The sequence below is a fragment of the Narcine bancroftii genome, chromosome 3 (assembly GCF_036971445.1).
Source record: "Narcine bancroftii isolate sNarBan1 chromosome 3, sNarBan1.hap1, whole genome shotgun sequence".
In the NCBI taxonomy this organism is placed as follows: Eukaryota; Metazoa; Chordata; class Chondrichthyes; order Torpediniformes; family Narcinidae; genus Narcine; species Narcine bancroftii.
In genome coordinates this window covers 118046813-118073158 of record NC_091471.1, presented here as the reverse complement: position 1 = coordinate 118073158, position 26346 = coordinate 118046813, and the positions used below count along the sequence as shown (strand labels likewise).

The window sequence follows — 26346 nt, the reverse complement described above, 5'->3', positions numbered from 1 at the left end:
TGCCAAGGCTGACCCTCGCTTTGCGTATGTTCCTGCTTTCTTCCTTTGTGCGTCTTTTGTCGGCAAACATTGGTACCACTGATGGATTAAGAATGGATCCAAACTGTGAACAATATAGAAGCAATAAAAAGTAGCAATTGCGCTACTCTGCAAGAATTTATCATGCAGGCAAAAATATCAGACCTTTCATGCATCTTGTTATGATGCCTTTGGAAATCAGCCACCTCTACCAAAAAAAGCAGATTTACCTTAATTTTTCAAAAGAAATTGTGAGGGCAAGATATTTGTTTATTGAGGAACATTTAAACACTGAACAAAGGATTTAAACTTATCAATTCATAACTCAGTCTGCACCGTGTTAATGATATGACAGATATCTGATTCCAGCCTCCAGCAGGGAATTGGTCTATCCACCTATTAGCCAGGCTAATGTCCATCAAAACAGATAAAAAACCAAGCTAGTAAACAAAATCAGCTGCTTCATTTTTTGTATGGTTTATTGTTAGACTTTTCTATCCACCTATTAGCCTGATTGGCTCTAAAGGTTGTCATAGCTGAAGGATGGTATTGGGGTCGAGCTCCCACAACTACACAAAAGCTTTTCATGGTGTGAATCTTAAACAGGGTCTGACAATCAAGTCCAACTCCTGGCCTTTACGTGTGGCAGAGTTCTTATGCCTGCAGAGCTGTTCACACTGATAGACGAAGGGGCAAAAGTGGGCCACAGGTGTCTTGAAACTATTTGCTCTGGGCAGATGGGGCTCATTAACTACAAATGGTAACTCATCTTGGAACAGGAAAACTCTGATTTCAAATCTTGTGGCTATACCTGGTCATGGGAAAAGTTTTGGGGGGTAAACCCCAAGGAAAAATTTGGAGTTGGAATCCAGAAGGTGGCTAAGTGCTGTCCTCAGTACTGGCATGGTAACTCCTGTGATGCTGCTGGCACCAAAGTGTATTGAGTTTCATCATTCCTTTGGACCTTTCATTAGCACTTGGGGGGGTGTGGAGCAACTGCATAGGCATCAGATGGATCTCCATATCAACTCTGTCCTGATTTGCACCCTGGAGAGGCCATTCCAGCTTACACATGCAGTAATGGTGGCAGAGCCTGCCATTCCAGGATCAGCCTTAATAGCCATAGTTGACTCTGCTCAACAAACCAGTGACTACCAGAGGTGCAGTACTCATGGTCAACTATGACAGACGGAGGCCACAGGCACATTAGCCAGATTATGAGGCTCCTTCAGGGAGGCCAATACTTCAAGGCTCAGTCAATGATCATAGTTAGTCTCCTCATGTCCATGTCTTATCAAAGATACAAAAGCACCAGACACAAAAAAAGTGAATGGCACATAAGATTAGAAGTTCTGCTTGAAAGAGTTCAGTGCCTAATTGATTCACTTGTGGTTATAATTTATTCTGGTCTTGCAGAGGGCATTTTGTTTGTCATAAATGAAGGATTTTAAAACTATAGGGAATGTACAACATTTCTGAATAATTTTTATGTCTAAATCTCTAAATATCTTTAATTTCAAAACATTGCAAAATATTAAATAGATTATATACTTTAATCCAATTATTTTCCTCCAGAATTTTATTAACATTTTGTTATGTAAATTTCTTCAGATATCTTCCTGAATATTAAATATGACATTGTTTTCACTCAGTTAATATTCTTTGGCATGATAAAATTGACACATAAAGAAACTGTTTCATGGTATATAGTTAAAACTAGTGCGGCCATTCCAAACGAGGACATGTTCATCGGTTAAGTAGCATAGAACACAACACCTTTACAGTCCCTGTGATTGGGACTGGACCAGGGTTCTTGTCCCACGCTATCTGTAAGGAGTTTGTCTGTTCTTCCCATGTGCATGGGCTTTCTCTAGCACTCTGGTTTACTCCCACCATTCAAAATGTACTGGGGGTGTAGGTTAATGGGGTGTAAATTGGACAGCACAGACTCGTGGGCCAAAAGGGCCTTTTAACATGCTATATGTCAAAATTTACATTTTAAAATACCGTTTAAATCTTATTAAAAAAATAAAACTGTGTGTGTGTGTGTGTGTGTGTGTGTGTGTGTGTGTGTGTGTGTGTGTGTGTGTGTGTGTGTGTGTGTGTGTGTGCTTCTGTCTGTCTGTCTATATATGTGTGTGTGTCTGTGTATATATAGTAACCGATATATATAGTAAACTCCTTTGGAATGGCCTGAGTTAAAACATCTAATTCACTCCATGATAGTGAGGAAGCATTCTAGGTAGTGTGCTCATATTTTCTTTTTTTTTTCATGAAATACTTGCCATGGATAATTGTTATTCTTGTGATAAAACTATTGATTCAATTGTTGGGTATTGAACATTATTGTAAATAATGATATAATTATATTGCTATCTCAAAATTTCATTATAATTGCTCCCACAATGCAGCAGTTGCAACTGTACTCTAGTTTTCAAGGAAAGCCACCTCCTTTTATATTTCTGCAGGAAGCCACCTCTTTGGTGAGATAGAAAATGGGTCAATAAACTAATGAACATTTACTCCACAATTGGACTTTGGACCTCACATACTAACCAGGAAGCAAAAAGAGCAAAAGCTGCACCTCATTAAACACACTGATTTTTGTAGCAGATAGGTGTAATAGATTGAAGAAGCTTGTGAACCTACACTTTATATGGAACTGTGGCTGAATTTAGATTGCTGCGAGCATCTTGGTGGTATTCTAGGTATTATATTCCCATGGAATTGGTTATTGACAGACCTATTGAAATCTGTGATAGAGAGTTGTTCGGCAGAGTAACAAGTCCTTCCGCTCACCAAGTCCACATTAACCAATATCACTCATATGCGCTCATCCTCAATATTTATTTCAGCTCCCTCCAGGTTCTGCCTACAGATCTACACACTTGGAACAATTCCAGTAGTTATTTAATTTATCAGCTCACACATCTTTATGATGTGGGAAGAAAATGGATCACTGAGAGAAGCCTATGTAATCATGCAAACTCCACACAGACAACTTTAGGGAACATGAATTCACTATAAAGATTTTCCTTGGCTACATTTTTGTTTGCAAAAGAGTCTTATATTTTTGTTGTATCTATATTTACTGTCTCCAAATGGATTAAAAAAAAAGCTTTCTGTGCGTATCAAATGAAATATTTATGAAATAAAAATCACATGTGACTAATCTATTTGAGTTCTATAAAAAGGTGACTAATATAATAGGTATAGAGGAATCAGTAAATGCAGTGTATTTAGCTTTTTGGAAGGGTGTGAATAACATCCCAAAGAGGTGGTGAGTCACCAAGGTGCATGGAATTGTGGGATGAATTGAGAACATGAACTGCCAGAAAGCAAGTCTGGGAATAAATAAGCATTTCTCGTGTTGGCAGGTTGTGATCCAGCTCTTCAAAGTTTGCATCAAGAATTTGGTGGAAGGAGCAAATTTCATATTCCTAAGTTACTGCTGATGCAAAATCTGGTGGCTTTGTAAGTATTGAGTAGGTTGTAAAGAATCTTTGAGTGGGTATAGACAAGTAAGTGGACAAAAATATGGCTGATGCAATATAACATTTGTTAGTTTTTCATCTCCAGCACTGAAAGAAAGAAAGTCCTATGTAAGTAATTTGCAAGGAAGAGCAACAACTGGAAAGTAGCTTATCTTTGATGTTCTGAATGTTCTTTTTGCACTATAAAAAGAGATCTGGGAAGAGGTGATTTGATGTTTACTGCCATTCTGATCTTTTGCCATGAACTTCAAATGATTTACTTTACATGTTCACTGAACGATGACCCACACTCTTGTCCTCCTTGCTCCAAATTCCCATGTGCCATTGTTCTGTCCAGTGCATCAATTTGTTGATGTTCTTCACACTGCTTACCACATTTCAGTCATGTGTCCTCTGCAACCTTTGAAACTATGTCCAATACATCTTATTTTGTTTCTTCTATCACAAAAGAACTGTTCCTAACTCAAAATCCTGACAAATATTTCACTGCAGTCTGGAAAATAAGTCTACATGTTGACTTCTTTTTAAACCTTTGCCATTTTGTTATCTATAGTCATTGGTCTTTTTAATCCATAGGCTGTAGTTTTTTAAAATAAATATATTTTATACAACAATATTAAATAACTATGAAGTATCCATACATATATCAACAACCCAATAACTATCCTCCCTTATTGAATCTCTCAATAGTATTTTGTCAAAACTCTTGAGTTGGTTGAAATGCGACTTGCACTTAAAAAGACCATTTTGGGATTCAGACCTTAAACTTCATATTTTTTTCTGAAGGCAAATCAACTTTCTTTAGGAGTGATGTCTCTGAAGTTTAGGCCTCCACAAAGCTTTCTGCTGATTGCCCTCTAGTAATCGGATTTGCTCTTTGACCACCTTTCCAGTCTTTTAGTATTACTCCCATATCAAAGGAAGATTGATAGACTGTAAACAGAGCCTTTGTATTTTCCTCAGTCACCTACCCTAATCCCCTCTAGAGCCAGGAGTCTTTTGTAATTCATCCAAATCAAATTTTAGAATCTACTCTTTATCTATATATATTCTGTTTTTTTTTAAATTATCTCTCCTTTTCATGGCAGCCTCCCCTTCAGTGAAGACAGATGCAATGTATGATTCTAGTACCTCATCCATGAAAACTGTGCTCATAAGACAATATTTTCTTGCTCTCTACCAGCACCTGATCACTTACTTATTTGCTGTGCATATATTTTCAAGGCTTTGAATTCATTTTTAATGTAGCTCACAACTCTATTTTTGTACATTTCTGTTGTTTATTAGATGTCCTTTATCATTATTCTCATTTCAGCAAGATTCTCTGTTGAATTATGAATCTGACATTTCTCATATGCCTTGCACTCTTTTAATAATTGCTTCTTTAGTTAGCTGGGGAGCTCTGGCTTTTGCTTTCCTCCCTCTTTCCATTATGGGAAGATCCCTCATCTGTTTCTTCACCGTCTCCTCCTTGAACAGTCTGTTAAAATTCTACTTGGACAAAAAATATTCCAATTCTTTGAAATTTGTACTCTTCCAGTCACCAAAGTTTTATATTCATTCTTCTTCTGTTACCATTCCAAACCAAATGAAATTGTGATCACTATTGGAATTAAATAGCTTCAGAATAGTAACTGATAAATCATTAAGTTATATCAGTGGCAGGGGCTAAAAAAAAACATTTATTGCGGTGATGGCCAAAGGAGCTATGAGCACGTGAGAGAGTATAAGCTGAAGGAGTACAGGATGATAAGGAGGGAGGATGGGTTTGATAATATTGCTCTGCAAGGAGTTCACATGAACTTGATGGGCTGAATGACCTTAAGTGTCATCATTAAGTAAAGTAAGCCACAGGAGGTTACAAATTTGGAGAAGGATGAAGTTCCCTGGGGATTTTAATGAAATGTGAGATGTAAATACGAGATATTAAATAAAGAGAACAACATTAACACATTGGGAAAACAACTTAATGGATTGGTGAATAGGATAAACTGAAATTCAGGGAGGGAGAGGAGGAAAGAGTAGAGAATTCTGGAACAACAAGGTTGTGAAGGTTTTGAAGGTTACAAATCTATGATTGCAGCAAGATTGCCATCTATCCAGATTAGCCTGAAACAATGATAAAATAAGGGGGTGAGACTGGTCATGGAATAGATATTATTCTCCCTGTACACCCATAGCCACATGGCTATTTACAGCTCCATGCCCATCTATAAATTCACAGATGACACTAGCAATGTGGGCAAGATCTCCATCAACAATGAAATAGAGTAAAGAAGAGAGATAGAAGGACTTATGGGTTGGTGCCAGGACTACAACCTCTCCCTTAATGTCAGCAAGATTGATAGCTATGAACCTCCAAAGAAGGGATGGAGCTCACTCCCCAGTTGGTACTGCTGGAGTTGCTATAACAGCAGCACTGCCATTGGTGCAAATCCAGGGAGAGCAAGCAGCGGAGACTCAGTGCTCCCTATCAAGGTGTCCAGTCCTACTGCTGATGGCTCTGTGCAGGCTTTAAATAGCCTGTTAAAGGAGCCAATAGTGTTTTATTTAAAATTCTTCAACTGCAGGGTCTGGGCCCAAGATGGCAGCACCTGTTTTCAGCAGTTGCCTTGAGGGTTTTCAGACTCTGGGAGAGCAGGGGACAGGGGAGGACACAAGAAATGGGGAGATCACAATGAGGAGAAGCAGTGGAGATTACCCTTTGGAATGGTGTCCACAGGTGATAAGGTTTTGGAAATTGAAGACGTGGAAGCCACACAGGCTGTGGACAGCCAGCGACTTGAGGTCACAGGACTCACATCAGACTGTGGACTGCTGGAGACTGGCTCCTCAGAACCAGATATCAGAACTGAGATTTGAGAGGATGCTGAGAGCAAGGATGACTCCCAAAGAGCCATGGGTGCTGCAGGCTTCCTCATCATGTCAGAGGTTTGGATCTGCGCTCTGGTTGCCAATGGTTTGAACGGAACTAGAGTCTTGTGCAACTGCCAAGGCTGGGGGAGTATTGGAAACAAATCCATGAAGACTCTATGACTTTAAGGGATTCATGTTTGCTTCTCTTTCTCTGAATGCAAGGAACACCAGACAATGCTAACATTGGCAGTCAAAAAGCAATTATGTGTAATATTACATCTCTGTTTTATTACATGGCAATAAATAATTTCTCATCTGATACCAACCCTGCTGGGATAAGAGGCAGTTTTAAGTTCAACAGGATAAACATCTCCAGTGGCTTGTCCAGCACCACCAATATTAATGGAATGGCTGATAAAATGTACCAGCACCTTTACTTCCTCAGAAGGTTGAAGAAATGTCACCAGCATCCTCAAACAACCTCTGGAGTTGCACGATTACAAGCATCCTATCAGGGTGCACTACTGCATCCTGCTCTGCCAAAATCCACCAAAAAAATTGGAGAGGATATAAACATCGCTCAGTCCTTCAGAGATATCCCCTTTCCCTCTATCGACTCATTTGAAATGCTTGGAAAAACAGCCAAAACACAGCTAAAAGACTCATCTAAGCCTGGCCACATTTTCTTCACCTCTCTGCCATCGGGAAGAAGGTTCACCAGGTCATCGCATACAACCTGATTCAAGGGCAGTTTATATCTCTCCATTTTAGGACTCCTGAATGAACCCCATCATTGACTCCACATCAGGTGATCTCTCTTTGTAACTCTGCACTTTGTATTCTTGAATTGCGTCTTACTTCTTGTACTATGGATAAGATGTCTACTGGTTTGCTTGCCAAACAAAGTCTATCACTGCAATTTTGACACATGTCAATAAACCTCAACTTGAACTTGAAAATGAAGGCAAAATGGAGTGGATGATGATTTTGACTTGCCAATGTCTTAGCAGATGAGATGGTACCTCTTTTGAAAGTTAAGTAATTGCTGTACAAGCTCCACGCCATGAAAGTCTGTTGTCTAAAACAAAACTTTTCAGGCTCACTCATCTTCTGTTCTATCTCTGCATGTTCTTTTGCAGTTCTGACTTGTGGATAACTCTTGTTACCTATTCAAAGCCATCAGAAGCTCAAGGATCTTACTTCAAAACTATTGGTCTTCCACTTGCTCTCCAATTTGGACATGAACACATCGATCCATTAATCACTGTTGTCAAGAGACTTGCATGTGGCAATAGAGGATTTGGCACCATGCTGCACTTTCGAACCTTGGACTTACATGCATTTGAACCCTAAAAAAGACACAAAATAAAATGTTCTGTATTCAATCAATATTAACATTTTAAAAAAATGTACTCCCACTTATTACCAGTTGAATATTTAAAATCCATTTCTTCCAATATTTTGGGGTGAGAAAAATATGAAATAAGGCTCAATAATTTATCTTTAAAAGTCTATTCCATTTAAGTGCTTTAATGAATGTTTGTTCAAGGTTCCAAGGTACCAAGGTTCAAGGTTCCTTTTACTGTCACACAATATACATAAAAATATAATATACATGAAATATACCAACTTTAGTCTGTTGGAAGGAAAATAATTGCCATGAGCATTGCCCAGCACACCTAACTCAACAGAAAGAGAAGCAAAAGTGAGCCACCAGGCTCCCACAGATCCTGTTCAAACCATTGGCAGCACTACCATTCCAATACAATCAGGACATCTTCAGAGCCTAAGGGCCTTCAGGAGCATTTGCTGCCCTTAGCATCCTCTCAAATCCTGTTTCCAAAACTTGATTCAAATGAGCCAGTTTGTGTGGGTCCTTCGACCGCAAGTCACCAGCAGACCTCAGCATGTGTGTGTCCTTCAGCTGCTGATCCCCTCTCCTTCTAAACAGGGGAAGGGGTTGCGGTGGGAATGTGGGTATAGTTAGGGTAAGGAGTTCCAGTATAAGCGTTGTCATCTTGGGCACAGTCCATCGTGGTTCTAGGATTTAAAGAAAAATATACATCATTAGATCCTTTACCAGGTTGTTTAAAGCCTGTAAAAACACTGAAATGCTGAAGGAACTCAGCTGGTCCTTTCAGCATCTATAGGTGACAAAGATCTATTGCCAATATTTCCAGCCTGAGGCCTTTCTTCAAGGAAATCTCAGAAAAGGCAGAACCAGGAAATAAATTTTCAGAATTCAAACAATGGGGGAGGAATCCAGACCAACAAAAGATGTTGATTGGATGCAATAAAGGACTGTGTAGAATTTATCATGTCTGGCAGTTGTCACAGATTATGTTGTATTTTATATTGTATATAGATATGTTTTAAAGGAGATAAATTGTGGCAGTTTTATTTTTAGTGTCGGTCACATACAAACACATCAAAACAGATCTCATTTTAAATGCTGGAGCTCTGCTCACTCCAGACAGGCTGGCTCTGAAGGCCTTTGCAAAAGCTTTGGGGAGAGCCCAAGGGACTTGGTTTTGATTTTTGTTTTGAAAAGCAAGAGATGAAAGAACTAGGAGGATTAAGTTAGGCTCGTAGCCGCAGGGTGTCTGAGTGCAGATGCCTGTTCTAAGCGGGTCATCTGGTTTTTCAGATAGAGAGGGTCAAACAGGCTTTTCTCTGAGAGGGAGAGAAAGAGAGAGGGAGAGAGAGAGAGAACATATTTTGAAGATGGGTTGTGAGTTCTTAGTTCAGCCTGGTCAAAGGCCTTGTGGTCCATACAAGAGGAGAGGATTGGCTGCATAATATTTCACTTGAAATAAGCAAAACAAACAGGAACTTTGTGGTGACCAGAAAGAAAGAGGTTGTCATCTGGAAAACCATGATGGGCAAATTTCTTCGGCAAGACAGTGACGTGGTTGACTAGAAGGAATCATTTTGTGTCCAGTAAACAACAAATCTCTTTCTGAAAATGAACAAGAACCTTCCTGTGCAGTAACCATTTACCGTTCAAGCACCAAAGCCTGGTGAACTTCAAAAATGTTAAATTCTGTGCACAGTATAAGAATTGCCTGAAACCTGTGAACTTGGAGGAGTGAGAAACGAGATTGGACTGTGAATAAAAAAAACATTCTAAACTTATTCACTCATTACATACACGTGCGCTTAGAATCAGAAGGGGGTTCAGTTAGGTTAAGTTAATAGTAATAAGTTAGATTTTGATCCTGTTTTTATGCTTAAAGAAAATTAAAAGCAACTTTTGTTTAAGTAATCATTTGTCTTGGTGAATATCTATTGCTGCTAGGTTTTGGGGTACTCTGGGCTCATAACCCAGTACATGAGACCATGAAAAGAAATGTCAGCAAGGGAATGGGATGGAGAATTGAAATGGATGACCTCTAGGAGATCCATGTTTTTGTAGCTGATTGAGCCAAGGACCTCATCAAAGCAATATCCCAGTCTGTGTCCAGTCTCTCTGATGCAGAGGAAACCATAGCAGAAGAACCAGATGCAGTAAATAATCTCTGCAGGTTCACAAGTGAAATGGTGTTTCACTTGGAAGGACTGTTTGGAGCCCCGAATGGAGCAGAGGGAGGAGATGTGGATGCAAGTGGATTATCTCCTGCAGATGGGTAGGACCCAAGTGAAGGGAGGAATGAACAAGGGAGTTACAGAGGGAGCAATCCCTGCAGAAGGCGAAGAGCAGAGGAGAGGAGAGTGCATGTCAAGTGGTGGGAGCACATAGTGGGTAGTGGAAGAGGATATATTGGATGTTGAAGATTGTGGGGTGGTAGTGAGGACAAGAGGTATCCTGTCCTTGTTGCTCATTTAGGTGGAGGGGACCAGGCCAGATGTGTGTGTAGTGGAGGATATGTAGGTGAGTGTTGAGTTGATAGTGGTAGAGGAAAATCCACATTGTTTGAAGAAGGGCATCTCTGATGATCTATCATGGAAATCCTCATCCTATATCTTTGGCTTGGCTTCGCGGACGAAGATTTATGGAGGGGGTAAAAAGTCCACGTCAGCTGCAGGCTCGTTTGTGGCTGACAAGTCCGATGCGGGACAGGCAGACACGATTGCAGCGGTTGCAGGGGAAAATTGGTGGGTTGGGGTTGGGTGTTGGGTTTTTCCTCCTTTGCCTTTTGTCAGTGAGGTAGGCTCTGCGGTCTTCTTCAAAGGAGGTTGCTGCCCGCCAAACTGTGAGGCGCCAAGATGCACGGTTTGAGGCGATATCAGCCCACTGGCGGTGGTCAATGTGGCAGGCACCAAGAGATTTCTTTAGGCAGTCCTTGTACCTTTTCTTTGGTGCACCTCTGTCACGGTGGCCAGTGGAGAGCTCGCCATATAACACGATCTTGGGAAGGCGATGGTCCTCCATTCTGGAGACGTGACCCATCCAGCGCAGCTGGATCTTCAGCAGCGTGGACTCGATGCTGTCGACCTCTGCCATCTCGAGTACTTCGACGTTAGGGATGTAAGCGCTCCAATGGATGTTGAGGATGGAGCGGAGACAACGCTGGTGGAAGCGTTCTAGGAGCCGTAGGTGTTGCCGGTAGAGGACCCATGATTCGGAGCCGAACAGGAGTGTGGGTATGACAACGGCATATATATATATAGCTGGGGCATCTGTGAGTACCCATGGCTACCCCTTTAACCTGGAGAAAGGATGATGAGTCAAAGTATAAATTACTGAGGGTGAGGACAAGTCCTGCCAGCCAGAGAAGGGTGGTGGTGAAGGGGGACTGGTTGTTTCTATTCTCCAGAATGAAACAAAGGGCTTTGAGGCCTTCAATATGGAGAATGGAGGTGTATAAGGATTGGATATTGTTCTAGGCCCAGAGGACCCCAAAACCCAGCAGCAATAGTAATTCACTAAGATAAATGTTCACTTAAACAAAAGTTGCTTTTAATTTTCTTTAAACATGAAAACAGCATCAAAATCTAACTTATTACTATTAACTTAACCTAACTTAATCCCCTTCTAATTCTTAGCACACATGTATCTAATGTGTTTATAAGTTCAGAAAAGTTCTTTGATTCACAATTCATTCTCACTTCTCATTCCTCCAAGTTCACCAGCACCAGGCAATTCTTATACTGTGTACAGAATTTAACATTTATGAATCTTCACTAGGCTTTGGTGCTTGAAAGGTAAATGGTTACTGCTCAGGAAGGTTCTTGTCAGTTTTCAGAGAGATTTGTTGCTCGTTGGACACACACACACAAACTGATTCTTTCCGATCAGCCACTTCAGTGTCATGCTGAAGAAACTTATCCCATCAGGGTTTTCTAGATGATAACATTTTCCTTTCAGATCACCACAGAGTTCCTTTTTGTTTCACTTATTTCAAGTGAAACATTATGTAGCCAGCTATCTCCTTTTGTATGGACCACAAGGGCTTTGACCAGGCCAAATTATGAACTCACAACCAGTCTTCAAAAAAGTGTTTTTCCACAAGCTTGCCAGATTGTCCTGTTCCAGTCCCAGCTACTGCTGCTGAACTGTAGAACTGTAGAACTCAATTCTCTCTCTCTCTCTCTCTCTCTCTCTCTCGTTCCTCTCTCTCTCTTTCAAAGAAAACCACATGACTTTGCTAGAACATCAAACTGCATTCTGACAGACTGCGGCACTGGACCTAATCTTCTGAGTTCATTCATCTATTGTTTTCCAAAACAATATTCCATTACTCCACAACATGCCCAATCAACACCTACTTGTGAAGTCCTTATAGGCATTCTTCAAAACTTTTGCAAAGGCACCTGGAGCCTGGGCTGTCTGGATTGAGCCAAACTCTTGTATTTTAAAGGAGATCTGTTTTGAAGCTTTTTTTATTTGCTTGTGACCTACACCAAAAAACTGCCACAATTTATCTCCTTTAAAACATATCTACATACAATATAAAATATAACATAATCTGTCACAACATCCCTAGCAAATATGAGGTGATCACATTCAGGGAACTGGAAGTTGTTGAGTTGATGGAGGGCATGTGAAGTGTCCTGGATGTAGATGAGGAGAAGCCTGTATGTAGCCATTGGCATCAGGACAGGCAGAAGAACCCTGCTATGTCTCCGCTTCCCGCTCTCCTGGGTCTACACCAGCAGCAGTGCTGCCGTTACAGTAGCTCCTGCAAGCAATTCCAATCAACTAAATTAATTTCCAGAAAAATCACACTTTCATATTTCTCATCCGTGTTTTTTTAAAAATCCTTCTGTGACCTCAACTCAGCACGTCATCTTTTTCACCTTTTTAACCCTCGAGGAGTTTTCTCTATTTCCAACCTCTATGAATTTTCAGTTTTAATCAGGAGCTTTAGGAGACTTCAGCTGCTGGCATCAGGAGGAAACAAACAAGCCGATGGAAGAACTCCAAGTTAAGCAGCATTGTAGTCCTGATGCAAAATCTCAACCCAAAACATTGACAATTTATTTCCTCCCCCATCACTCCCCTACAAATGCTGCTTAATCCTTTATGTTCATTCATCTGGGAATCTTTTTTTTTTCACATTTCTTTATGTGTAATTATAAGTTGGCTTCAAAGAATATATTCACTAGTCTAGAATTTTACAGTAGAACTCACATCTTCTATGTTTTGTTCCGTACACTGTTACAATGTTCCAAAATCCCACTACTTTGAACAAACTTTGCTTATCTGTTTGAATCTTAGTTTATGAGACTAGGTGTTGCATTTTGTTAAATAATATATGTCAAATGGCAAGGGATAACTCAGCACATTAATGTCTATACATAAATCAATACTTTTATTCAACTTGTATGCATTATTTGCCAACTTGTTTGATACAAAAAGCCACATAATGTCATCACAACTTAGCAATAAAGTAATTTGCTCTCCAACAAATGTCTAATCGTGTGAACCATCGAGCCAGGACCAGCGCGTGCACAAAGGACCATGCACATGTAGAAGTTTAAATAGATGTTTCCCTGCATAGTGATCAATTTGAGATCTGAAAAGATGAGTTAGGTGTTGACAATTTCTGTTGACCATTTAAATAAAGTTGAACATAGTTGAGGATAGTTGAACCACATTTAAGCAATGTTTAGAACATTACAAACCAGCGTTAAAGAAATTTAAGCATTGTTGAACCATGTTGAACATTGTTAAAGATTGTTAAAGATCATTAAGCCATGTTAACTTTTATATGAATATTTTGTTATTAAGAATGTTACTTCAAGACTTTTCATAGAACATTAAATAAGATCATTACAAGTTCTGAGTGTTTAAATACAAAAGGATTTAAATACAAAAAAAGTGTCAAATCATGTCTCATTGCCATTCAATCTCACTACCATCAACAAATGTTTTTATTATCAATATCCTGTGATACTACATTAATTATATTTGTAACTGTGTCAGCCACATTGTGACAGAGTATATAGGTATGTTTTTGGCAGATAAATTGGGAAAGGTTTGTTAGAGTAGGTCACATACAAACACTTTAAAACAGATCTTATTTGAAATACAGATGCTCCACAGCTTTTGCAAGAGCTTTGGAGAGTGCCCAAGAGATTACACTAATGGATTGTTGGAGCTGCAGATTATCTGCGGTTGTTCTAAGAGGATCATGTGGTTTTGCAAGCAGAGAGAGTCAAACAGGTTTTCTCTCAGAGAGAGAGAGAGTGAGAAGGAGAGAGAGTTAGAGAGAGAGAGAGAGAGAGAGAGAGAGAGAGAGAGAGAGAGAGAAAGAAAGATCACTTCTGGGACTGGGACTGGAACAGGACAAGCTGGTAAGCTTGTGGAAAACCCCATGTGGAAGACGGGTTGCAATACTTGATTCAGCCTGGTCAAAACCCTGGTGGTTCATGCAAGAGGAGAGGACTGGCTGTCTAATGTTTCACTTGGAATAAGAGAAACATAAAGGCACTCTGTGGTGACCTGAAAGAAAGAGGTTATCATCTGGAGAACCCTGAGGGGGCAAGTTTTGTCAGCAAGATAATGAGATCGCTGCATGTCATCATAAAACAAATCTCTCTCTCTGAAACCCAAAAAGAACCTTCCTGAGCGGTAACCATTTACCTTTCAATCACCAAAGCCTGGTAAACTTTATAAATATTAAATTCTGTGCACAGTATAAGAGTTGCCTGCAACCAGTGAACTTGGATAAATGAGAAGTGAGATTGAACTATGAACCAAATAACTTTTCTGAACTTACATACACGTGTGCTTAGAATTAGAAGGGGGTTAAGTTAGGTTAAGTAAGTCAATAATGATAAGTTAAAGTTTCATTTTATTTTCATGTTTAAAGATGTTTAAAGCAACTTTTCTTTAAGTAACCATTTGTCTTGGTGAATATCTATTGCTACTGGATTTTAGGGTCCTCTGGACTCATAATAATATCAATGCTGTTACTGCAAAAAAAGGTCAGAGACTGGATGCCTCCTGGTGAGTGATACCAAAGCATTCCAACCACTACAATTCAGGTCATGAATATAGTTCCCAATTATCAGGATTCATCCCATCAAATTGATGTCGTGTCTCTATAAGAGCAGTACATCTGATCCTACTCCTCCCAGAGCTCTAAAAATATTTCATTTTCGGGCACTTATCCTGCTTTCTATTGAATATTGCAATTAACTTCACCTCCAGTGTTCCCCTGACATTGCTCTCCAGATTATAACCACTTAAATAAAAGATTTCATTGTGTAACATCTGACTCTTTTGCCAATTATCTTTTTTTTTGGTGTTTTGTATGTTCCTCTCTATTTTGTTTAGACGTACCACAATTTTAAATATTTTAAGCAGATTCCATCATACGCATGTTTGTTCCAAGGAGAGCTCTGGCTTCTCCTGTCTATCCAAAAACTAAAAGTTCCTCATTCCTGGATTCCTTCCCTCACCTCTTTTCTTTCATCTGATGCCCAAAACTGGATATAAGTTGCAGTTGTTGAACCACTGATTTATTAAGCTCCAAGATAATTTCCATGCCCTCACACCTGATCCCTTAGTTGATATGAAACTCAAGAAGATAGTTCATTCAATCAGTTTTGTCATTTTCATAACTTTATACAATATTTCCCCAAATTTCTCTATTTCATTTGGTATATGTTGGATTGTCACATCTCTCATGTCAAAATAGAACACATTTTATATGTCTGTGGTAGATTTCATTAATCTAGTTTGCCCAACCCTCAAAAGGTTCCGATAGCTCAGTGGTTAGAACACTGGTCTTGTAAACCAGGGAGCATGAGTTCATTCCTTGCTAGGGCCTCATATCTGTGAGGGGTGCTGGACAAAGTGGCACTTAATATCTTACTTATGGTGGACAATGTTAAAGAATTTCATGTATGTTACATTCTAAATGTAGTATTAGGTGACAATAATGGAACCTTTATCAGTTTACGTCCTCTTATAGTCTTTTCACAGTTCACTTGAAGCTGACAGTTGTCCTTTGATAGATTCTAGATCATTTTACTCTTCCTTTTGTTGTGCCATTCATTTGTATTTTAAGTTCCTAAGTGGGATCTGAAACAAATGTTGTTATCCAATTTGCATATCTAATTGGCTGAATGCTTCTTCTCGGGGCAGACCATGGTGGATATATGGTGGACCATGGTGGACCATCCTGCCATGGTGGAAGGAGTTCTTCTGATGAGCAATGATAATGAAGACAGTGGATGACTTGGCTGTGTGAGAAATTTTCTGAATCCATTCAAAAATGTCTGATCTGCTTGACACCCTATAATTTATTGTTCGTATCACTTTGAAAATCCATGCAATCACTCTATATCAAGATTTTTGTGAGCATAATGGTTCTGAAGTTTGGAGAGATTTTCATAATTGGTGAAAAAGGGAATGCTAATCTTTGCTGCATGCAATAATTTTGAAAAAAAAAGTTGATTAAGTTGTTGGCCATCCTATGCAAAGGAAGTATATGGATATATACAGTATAGAAATGGAATCCTGCAACAATCGGCACTGAGTTACATCCTCCAATCTAGTTTCAATGTTAGAGTCAGATTTAGTTTTTAATCTTACAGAATCCATTGTCCAAATAAAGCTGAACATCTATTCTCAACAGAAAGCAATTTATTTCACTAATTAAATTGTGGTTTTATATAGAGTATGATATAAGAAACATCAATGAGCTATTGTAGACTAATTTCAAGATTTTATGATAGTATATGTCTTATTAGGTATTACAATCAGTCACCAAAATTAATTTATTTTCCATCAATATTCCTGTGTCACTTGTTATTTAGGGGTGATGAGTAATGTCTTTATTAAAAATTTTGCTTGATAACTACAGCATTTCCAGTAAATCCAATGACATATTTGATATTTGATTAAATTGATATGTAGTGTACCTGTATTCCACTGAGCATTATTAATGGAAACCTTCCAATTAGATTCTGAGGCCTAACATCTACAGCAGGTGATTGAGGCACTGGAAGGATCCTGAAATTAATGGATCAGGAACACACAGATGCCCTGTCTAAGTGGAGGGAAGAACTTACCACCTCACAAATCACCACCCACTTCCATATCCACCAACAAGCACTTCCAGTCCTATTTGTGAAAGAATCATCTACCATCACAAACAATAAACCCAAGGGGGAGGACGAAGAATGAGAAGAGAAGAAAGAGTGAAAAAAGAGAAGAGGAGGAGGAGGAGAAGAAAAGGAAAAGAAAGCAAAAAAAAAGAAAAAAAAAAGAAGAGGAGAAGACGCAGATGAGTTGTCACCAAGAGTGTGGTCAGTTGTGATTCAGTGCAGTTCAGTTGTGAAGGAGAGTAGTGGCTTGTATATCTTAATTGCTTTTATCTCAAGAGATTTTTATTCTTCCAATACAGGTTGACATTGGATTGAAAATATAAAAGCAATGACAACTCGGGAGCAGGTGCTGTGAATTAAACTTATAGAGAGATGTTTTAACATTTAAAATAAAGAACTCCAAAATACACACTGGAAATGGCACAGTTAATCATAAGGTCAGAAAGAGCAGCATTGCCAAGGTGAAGAAAGAAATCAAGGGCAAAACTGGGTCTCAGATTCAAACCTTTAATTTTTTACATATATATATATAGACATGGAGCCTGTGCCATTTAATTACATTCAAATACCCTACAACTCCCATATGTTTTAAAAGGTTGGAAGAAACCAGAAAAACCATAGGAAACCTACGTGGACACAGGGAGAACATAAATTCCATACAGACAGTGCTAAATTCGAACCTGGGCTGTTGGCGCTGTAGCAGTATTGCACTAACTGCTATGCTAAACATGCCACTCCCTATAATATGAATAAATATCAAAATATAAGGATGCTTCATCATTCAATAAGATTATGGTTGATTTAAAAGACCAAGTACTTCAAAGCAAATATTAAAGGACATTTTTGTATATCATGCTGGAACTAATCATATTGGTTCACATTCTTTACAATATGCTGCATTTTCTTAGTATTCTCAGGGAATCAGTGGGACCTGGATGAGTGGTGAAGAATCTTGCTCTGGGAGGATATGTTATTGATAGGAAGGCATAGGATCTCTTGAAGGCTGCAACCAAACACTCCTGGTTTGAAGTTGCCAGGAAGACATGTGTGATGGATTATATCATATTTTATATTGTACATAGATAGGTTTTCATCAGATGCAAGGATCGACAATGAGATAGACAACAGACTCGCCAAGGCAAATAGCGCCTTTGGAAGACTACACAAAAGAGTCTGGAAAAACAACCAACTGAAAAACCTCACAAAGATAAGCGAATACAGAGCCGTTGTCATACCCACACTCCTGTTCGGCTCCGAATCATGGGTCCTCTACCGGCACCACCTACGGCTCCTAGAACGCTTCCACCAGCGTTGTCTCTGCTCCATCCTCAACATCCATTGGAGCGCTTACAACCCTAACGTCGAAGTACTCGAGATGGCAGAGGTCGACAGCATCGAGTCCACGCTGCTGAAGATCCAGCTGCGCTGGATGGGTCACGTCTCCAGAATGGAGGACCATCGCCTTCCCAAGATCGTGTTATATGGCGAGCTCTCCACTGGCCACCGTGACAGAGGTGCACCAAAGAAAAGGTACAAGGACTGCCTAAAGAAATCTCTTGGTGCCTGCCACATTGACCACCGCCAGTGGGCTGATAACGCCTCAAACCGTGCATCTTGGCGCCTCACAGTTTGGCGGGCAACAACCTCCTTTGAAGAAGACCGCAGAGCCCACCTCACTGACAAAAGGCAAAGGAGGAAAAACCCAACACCCAACCCCAACCAACCAATTTTCCCCTGCAACCGCTGCAATCGTGTCTGCCTGTCCCGCATCGGACTTGTCAGCCACAAACGAGCCTGCAGCTGACGTGGACTTTTTACCCCCTCCATAAATCTTCGTCAGCGAAGCCAAGCCAAAGAGAAAGATAGGTTTTTGAAGAATATATATTGTGGGGGGTACTGGAGGTCACAACCAAACCCAAAAACTTCACAAAACAGATGATATTTGAAATGCAATAGCTTTGCTCAAACCCAGACACTCCAGGCTCAGTGCCTTTGTAAAGACAATGAAAACTGCTTTGCTAGTGTTAATTGGATATGGTGTGCAGTAATTGATTATTGTTTTGAAAGCTACAGATGAATGGGCACAGATGTTTTGGTCTGGTGACACAAACGGTCTGGTTGCAGTTTGCTGTTCTAAGAAGGTCATGTATTTTTTTCAAGCAGAGAGAGAAAGAGAGAGAGAGAGAGAGAGAGAGAGAGAACTGGTTTCTGCAGTCATGGCAAGCTGGCACCTTGTTTAAATCTCATTTTGGAGATGGGTTGAGAGTTCTGAGTTCAGCCTGTTGAAAACCCTTGTGGTCCATACAGGAGGAAATGGCTAGCTAGAGTGTTTCACCTGAACTCTGTGGTGACCTTCAGAGGAAGAGGTTATCATTTGAAAAACCCTGATGGGGTAAGTTTCTTCGGCAAGACACTGAAGTGGCTGTTCAGAAGAAATCAGTTGTGGGTGTCCAACGAGCAACAACTTTCTCTCTGAAATTGATAAGAACCTTCATGAACAATAACCAATTACCTTTAAGCACCAGAGCTTGGTGAAAATTCATAAATGTTATATTCTGCATAAGAATTGCCTGACACTGGTGAACTTGGCAGAGTGAAACGTGTGATTGGACTGTGAATCAAATAACTTTTCTGAATGTATACACATTAAATATATGTGCACTTAGAATTAGGAGGTTACATTAGGTTAAGTTAATATTAATAAGTTTTTATGTTTAAAGAAAATTAAAAATTGCTTTTGTTTAAGTAACCATTTGTGTTGGTGCTGGGTTTTGGGGTCCTCTTGGCCCGTCATACATCTCTAAATGCCCACACATTGAGGGTCTTGTAATAAGGACAAATGCTTGTACTTGTCCTTCCTGTAATTGCTCAATGAAGAAAAACTGAATGAGATCTTTTAAAATATGGGTGACCTCTCTTCTGTAGTCATGTGTAGCAGACTGTGAGGCAACAGAATCTACCAACAGTCTGACTGAAATGGCCTTGAGATAAGGAAGCTGAGGATGACATAACTTCCACAGGGAAAACAATTAAGAAACACTTGCAAGCTTGTGAATGAGGTAGCTGACATCAGATATTCTTTCTTCTTTGGCTTGGCTTCGCGGACGAAGATTTATGGAGGGGGTAAAAAGTCCACGTCAGCTGCAGGCTCGTTTGTGGCTGACCAGTCCGATGCGGGACAGGCAGACACGATTGCAGCGGTTGCAAGGGAAAATTGGTTGGTTGGGGTTGGGTGTTGGGTTTTTCCTCCTTTGCCTTTTGTCAGTGAGGTGGGCTCTGCGGTCTTCTTCAAAGGAGGCTGCTGCCCGCCAAACTGTGAGGCGCCAAGATGCACGGTTTGCGGCGTTATCAGCCCACTGGCGGTGGTCAATGTGGCAGGCACCAAGAGATTTCTTTAGGCAGTCCTTGTACCTTTTCTTTGGTGCACCTCTGTCACGGTGGCCAGTGGAGAGCTCGCCATATAATACGATCTTGGGAAGGCGATGGTCCTCCATTCTGGAGACGTGACCCATCCAGCGCAGCTGAATCTTCAGCAGCGTGGACTCGATGCTGTCGACCTCTGCCATCTCGAGTACCTCGACGTTAGGGGTGTGAGCGCTCCAATGGATGTTGAGGATGGAGCGGAGACAACGCTGGTGGAAGCGTTCTAGGAGCCGTAGGTGGTGCCGGTAGAGGACCCATGATTCGGAGCCGAACAGGAGTGTGGGTATGACAACGGCTCTGTATACGCTTATCTTTGTGAGGTTTTTCAGTTGGTTGTTTTTCCAGACTCTTTTGTGTAGTCTTCCAAAGGCGCTATTTGCCTTGGCGAGTCTGTTGTCTATCTCATTGTCGATCCTTGCATCTGATGAAATGGTGCAGCCGAGATAGGTAAACTGGTTGACCGTTTTGAGTTTTGTGTGCCCGATGGAGATGTGGGGGGGCTGGTAGTCATGGTGGGGAGCTGGCTGATGGAGGACCTCAGTTTTCTTCAGGCTGACTTCCAGGCCAAACATTTTGGCAGTTTCCGCAAAGCAGGACGTCAAGCGCTGAAGAGCTGGCTCTGAATGGGCAACTAAAGCGGCATCATCTGCAAAGAGTAGTTCACGGACAAGTTTCTCTTGTGTCTTGGTGTGAGCTTGCAGGCGCCTCAGATTGAAGAGACTGCCATCCGTGCGGTACCGGATGTAAACAGCGTCTTCATTGTTGGGGTCTTTCATGGCTTGGTTCAGCATCATGCTGAAGAAGATTGAAAAGAGGGTTGGTGCGAGAACACAGCCTTGCTTCACGCCATTGTTAATGGAGAAGGGTTCAGAGAGCTCATTGCTGTATCTGACCCGACTCTGAACATCAGATATTGGAGTGAGGACAAATAACGCAGCCTGAGTAAAAACACAAAATACTGGAGAAACTCAGCCAGTCAAGCAGAATCCTTACATAGCGAAGGTAAATATACATAACCGATGTTTCGCGCTTAGTGGGGAGGGATGTGTGCAAAGATACTAGCAGCGACTCGCCCTCTCACTGCCACATCTCCGAATCTTGCTGGCCATGGCCTGCAGTGGAGTCCTAAAAAAAAATCCCTCCCCATCAATCGCCACCCCTCCTAGCCACCCACCCTGGCACCATTCCTTGTGGCCACAGGAGGTGCCACACTTGCACCCACAATCCTTCCTCACCATGATCTGTGGCTACAAACAGGCCTTTCAAGGGAGACAACACTTCACTTGTGTAGCTGCAGGACTGATTTACTGCATCTGGTGCTCCCTCTGTGGCCTTCTCTTCATCAGAGAAACTGGGCACAGATTGGGAAATCACCTTGCTGTGCGGACTCCATCCGCACAAGTGACAGTGACCTCCCAGTAGCCAATTATTTTAGTTCTGTGTCATACTCCCTTACTCACATGTCTGTCCATGGCCTTATGCACTGTCCCACCAATACCATCTGCAAATTGGAGGAACAACACGTGATTTTCCATGTGGGCACTCTCCAGCCAGATGATATTAACATCAACTTTTTCCAGTTCCTGCTCTCCTCTTCCCCCTCCCCTTCCCTTCCCCTTTTCAGGTCTCCACTCTCCCTTCCCATTCCCTTTACTTAGTTATTGCTCTTCCCCTTGATCTCTGCTGCCCCTTCCTACTTTCTATCACCTCCAGCCTTTGCGACCACCCCTCCCCCCACTTTTTTTTGTTCAGAAGCCTGCCAACATTTTTCCATACCTTGATGAAGGGCTGAAGCCCAAAATATCGGCTATGTATTTTAAACGTTGCTATATAAAAGACAATGCTTGACCAGTTGAGTTCCTCCAGCATTGTGTACCACAATGTCTGCGGACTTTTGTGGTTTACAAATGCAGGTTGAGTGTTCGCCCTTTAAAGTGAATAATGTGAGTGGGGGAAGGAGGAATCGGAAAGGTACAAAAACTGGTTCGCTCTATGAGTAAAGAATTCATTTTCAGAATAATGATGTTGAAAGCATTACTGCATATGAACTTTGCCAATTCTACCAAAATAGATGTCATTTACGGAGGTGTTTCAGGTTACACCAATAAGAAATGTTATTGAGAACAGAACTCCTGTCAAATCATGAGGACATGAATTGTTCAACATGTACTAAGGTAATACAGAAGTACTATGTGCACAAAATTTTCCTAATTACAAATTTAACATTACAACAGGTTTTTTTTCTGAATCTGTGTGATTAATTGTGAGCCGTATCTTAAATCAATGATGCAGGAGATGGCCACTTAAGTGTTATGCTGGAAGGCATTTCTCAATCCTAAAGAAACTTGGAAAGCCCTCCTCTAGTAAACTGTTGAGGCAAAGCCAAGAAAATAAAAACCTGCATGGGTTTTCTCTGGGGACTCCAGTTTCCTCTCACTCTTCAAAGACATACTGGGGTGTAGGTTAATGGGGTGTAATTGAGGCGGCACGGACTCGTAGGGCTGTAGTGGCCTGTTACAGTGCAGTACGTCTAATTAAACTGAGATTCAAGGATATGTATCAATGAAGTCTAGACATAGATTCAGAGCAACAACGGAAGATTTGAGGATTGAATGGTCTGCTCCTGATCCTCCTCTTATTATCGTTATTGTGAGTTACGTACCCAACAATCTCTTGAAAATGCAAGTAATGTTCAATGCAGCAGCTATTTCCACACTCGCTAAATTTGCTACTGAAATATGGCTGAAGATGCAACTGATGCACACCTGAGATGGCACCACAAACAAAATGCATTCTACTTTTATGGTGCATTTTATTGATGTCCAGATAAGTGCCGGGCTGTCAGCATTTTGCTGTGCTGTTTAAAAACACTTTGTGTGCATTTGGTACTTACGGACATGAATCTCCTCCTGCTGCTGCTCTTTCTATTATAAAATATTGGCCCCTGACAGGTGTAATGGAACATCCTTGCTGCAGACTTCATCAAATGATTCTTCCCTGGCCAAGACATTCATCTTTTATAGCTGGGAGTTGAATTCACGAATCATAAATTGTGAATGTGGTGACCATGAATACACAGAAATATGTCACGATATTGCCAAAGATTCCACTCACTTGAAAATATTAATCTCCAAATACTGGGTTTTTTTTTTTGTACGTTCATTTATTAAAGATGCAAGAACTTTAATGAAAAAAAATCGAGAAACATTTTCTTCCATTTCTTTTCATCCAAACTGTAAAACAATCAGAGCAGTACAGGCCTCTGGAAGTTCCAAAATCTTGACTGGTTCTGAAAGACCAGTTCCATAATCAGTAACAGTGAATTCCTAATGGCCAACCACTTCAGTTTTGTGCCCCATTCCTATGCACACATGTTTGTCCATGGCCTCATGTATCATCCCATTAGGACCACCCATAAATTGGAGGAACAACAATTGATTTTCTGTCTGGGAACTCTCCATCTAGATGTCATTCATATTGACTTCTCTGGTTTCTGCTAGCCTACTCTCCATTCTGCCTCCCTTCCCTTTTACTCTGTCTACTTTCCTCTAGTTCTCCACTCCCTTCCCTCTTCATTCACAGAGCCATCCCTCTTTCCCTGCTTGCTGGTACCCTCACACAGCACTTAAAGGAAGTAAGGGGAAACCAAAGTTTCAGGATTGAATCCTTGAAGGATTGAGCAATAAGCAGGCAGGCAACTGAATAAAAAGGGTGGTGCGAGGTGACAGAAGGAGAAGAGGTAAGGAGGGAGGATGGGGCGGAGAGATGAGTACAAGCTTAAAGATTAGAGGTTGTAAGTGGATATGGGTAGGAGGATAGAAGAGGTAAAAAATCAGAGAAGTAATAGGGGAGGAGGTAGCCCGCTGAATGGAGAAGGAAGGGGAAGAGGATCTGGAGGAAATGAAATGGAAGGATAGGGATAACGAGAGACTCAGGGGAGAGGTTTCACTGAAACTGGAGGTCAATGTTAATGCCATCTGGTTGGAGTGTGCCCAGATGGAATATTGGGTATGGTCTCTCAATTTGCAGATAGCCTCCATTTGGTAGTGTATAAGGCCATGGACAAATGTGCCAGTGTGAGAATGGTGTGTGGAATTAAGATGGTTGGCCTCTGGAAGTTTCAAGTTCGAATTCAAGTTTACAATTCTCATATCATTGTAAGTACAACTGCACAAAATGGCATTCTTTAGTCCTTGGAGTTAAAAAAAAAACCACGCAAACACATATATAGGCATAGAACATTTAATTACAAGCAATTGAAAGTAGATACAGCATTGTATGTATGTATATGTGTGTGCATATATATGTATGTATATGTATATATAGAATAATAGCACGGATTCAGAGAGATTTGTATGAGCAGTTCAGAGTAGGAACAACAAGATAGCTAGAATGAATTTGTGGCTCAAAAGGTGGTGTCAGAGGGAAGGTTTCAGATTCTTGAAACCTTGGAACTTGTTCTGAGGCAGATGGCACTAGTGCAAACAGGACGGTCTACATCTGAGCAGTGCCGGGACCAATGTTCTTGGGGGTTTGTTTGCTAGCGCTGTTGGGGAAGGTTTAAACTAATGTGGCAGGGTAATGGGACCAAGTCCAGAGAGTCAGAGGGGTGTAAAATGAGAATAGAAGCAAAAAGTAGCAAGGCAAGTAAAAGCGGGGAGAAAATCAAAAAGAGCTATTTATTTACATAATGGTAAAAGGGATGAGTGTGGCTAAAGAAAGGTTGAAGGCTTCGTGTCTCATTGCAAGGAGCATTTGTAATAAAGTGGAGAAATTGAATGTGGAGATGACTATTGATAACTGATATAGTTGGGATCACAGAGACATGGCTTCAGGGGGAACATGACTGGGAGCTCAAGATTCAGGGTTACTCGACATTCAGGAGGGATAGACAGAATGGAAAAGGAGGTAGAGTAGCCTTGTTGGTTAGGGAAGAGGTGAATGCCATAGAAAGGAAGGACATCAGTGTAGAGGATGTGGAATTCATATGGGTAGAGCTGCGAAACACGAAGGGGCAGAAGACGCTCGCGGGAGTAGTGTACAGGCCGCTTAACAGTAGCAGTGAAGTTAGTGAAGGAGTCATGAAGGTAATTGGTAATACGTGCATCAAAGGGATGGCAGTTGTAATGGGTGACTTTAATCTACATGTAGGTTGGGTGAACCAAATCAGTAAGGGTAAGGTTGAAGAGAATTTCTTAGAATGTATGCGGGATTGTTTTCTAAATCAGCATGTTGAAGAACCGATGAGGGAACGAGCTATTCTAGACTGGGTATTGAGTAATGGAGAAGGATTAATTAGCAATCTTGTTGTGAGGAACCCCTTGGGCAAGACTGACCACGATATGGTGGAATTCTTCATTAGGATGAAATGTGACAGAGTTGATACGGTTACAAAGGTTTTGAACTTGAAGAGGGGTAACTTTAATGGTATGAGATGTGAATTGGCCAAAAACGATTGGCAAATGGTACTTAAAGGAGTAACAGTAGAAATGCAATGGCAATCATTTAAGGATAGCTTGGAGCAAGTGCAGAAAATGTACATACCAGTTTGTACGAATAATAAATCGAGGAGGTTGGCGCATCCGTGGCTAACAAGGGAGATCTGAGAGAGTGTCAAATCCAAAGAAGGAGCTTACAAATTAGCCAAAAAGAATGATATCCTTGATGATTGGGAGAAATTCAGAGTTCTGCAGAGGAGGACAAAAGGATTGAGATTATGAGAAGAAGCTGACAGTGAACATTAAAAAATGACTGTAAAAGTTTTGATATATACATTAAGAGAAAGAGGTTAGTTAAGACAAATGTGGGTCTGTTGTGGACAGAAATGGATGAGTTGATCATGGGGAACAAGGGTATGGCAGACTGTTTGAATGACTATTTTAGTTCTGTCTTCAACAAGGAAGACATAACCGATCTACAGGAAATTATTGAGGATTGAGGATCTATTGTGACGGAGGGACTAAAGGAAATAAGTGTAAGTCAAGAAGTTGTATTAGTTAAATTGTAGGGATTAAAGGCAGATAAGTCCCCGGGGCTGATAGTCTGCATCTGA

At 40.8% G+C, this 26346-nt stretch overlaps 1 long non-coding RNA gene across 1 annotated transcript in view; it reads right to left on the bottom strand.

Annotated features, from left to right (window-relative positions):
* LOC138756204 (uncharacterized) overlaps positions 1–26346 on the bottom strand; it is a 109163-nt gene that overhangs the window by 67005 nt on the left and 15812 nt on the right. Inside the window, exon 2 of the long non-coding RNA XR_011352856.1 lies at positions 25839–25981. This is a non-coding gene — a long non-coding RNA (uncharacterized lncRNA). The remainder of the gene's footprint in view (positions 1–25838; positions 25982–26346) is intronic.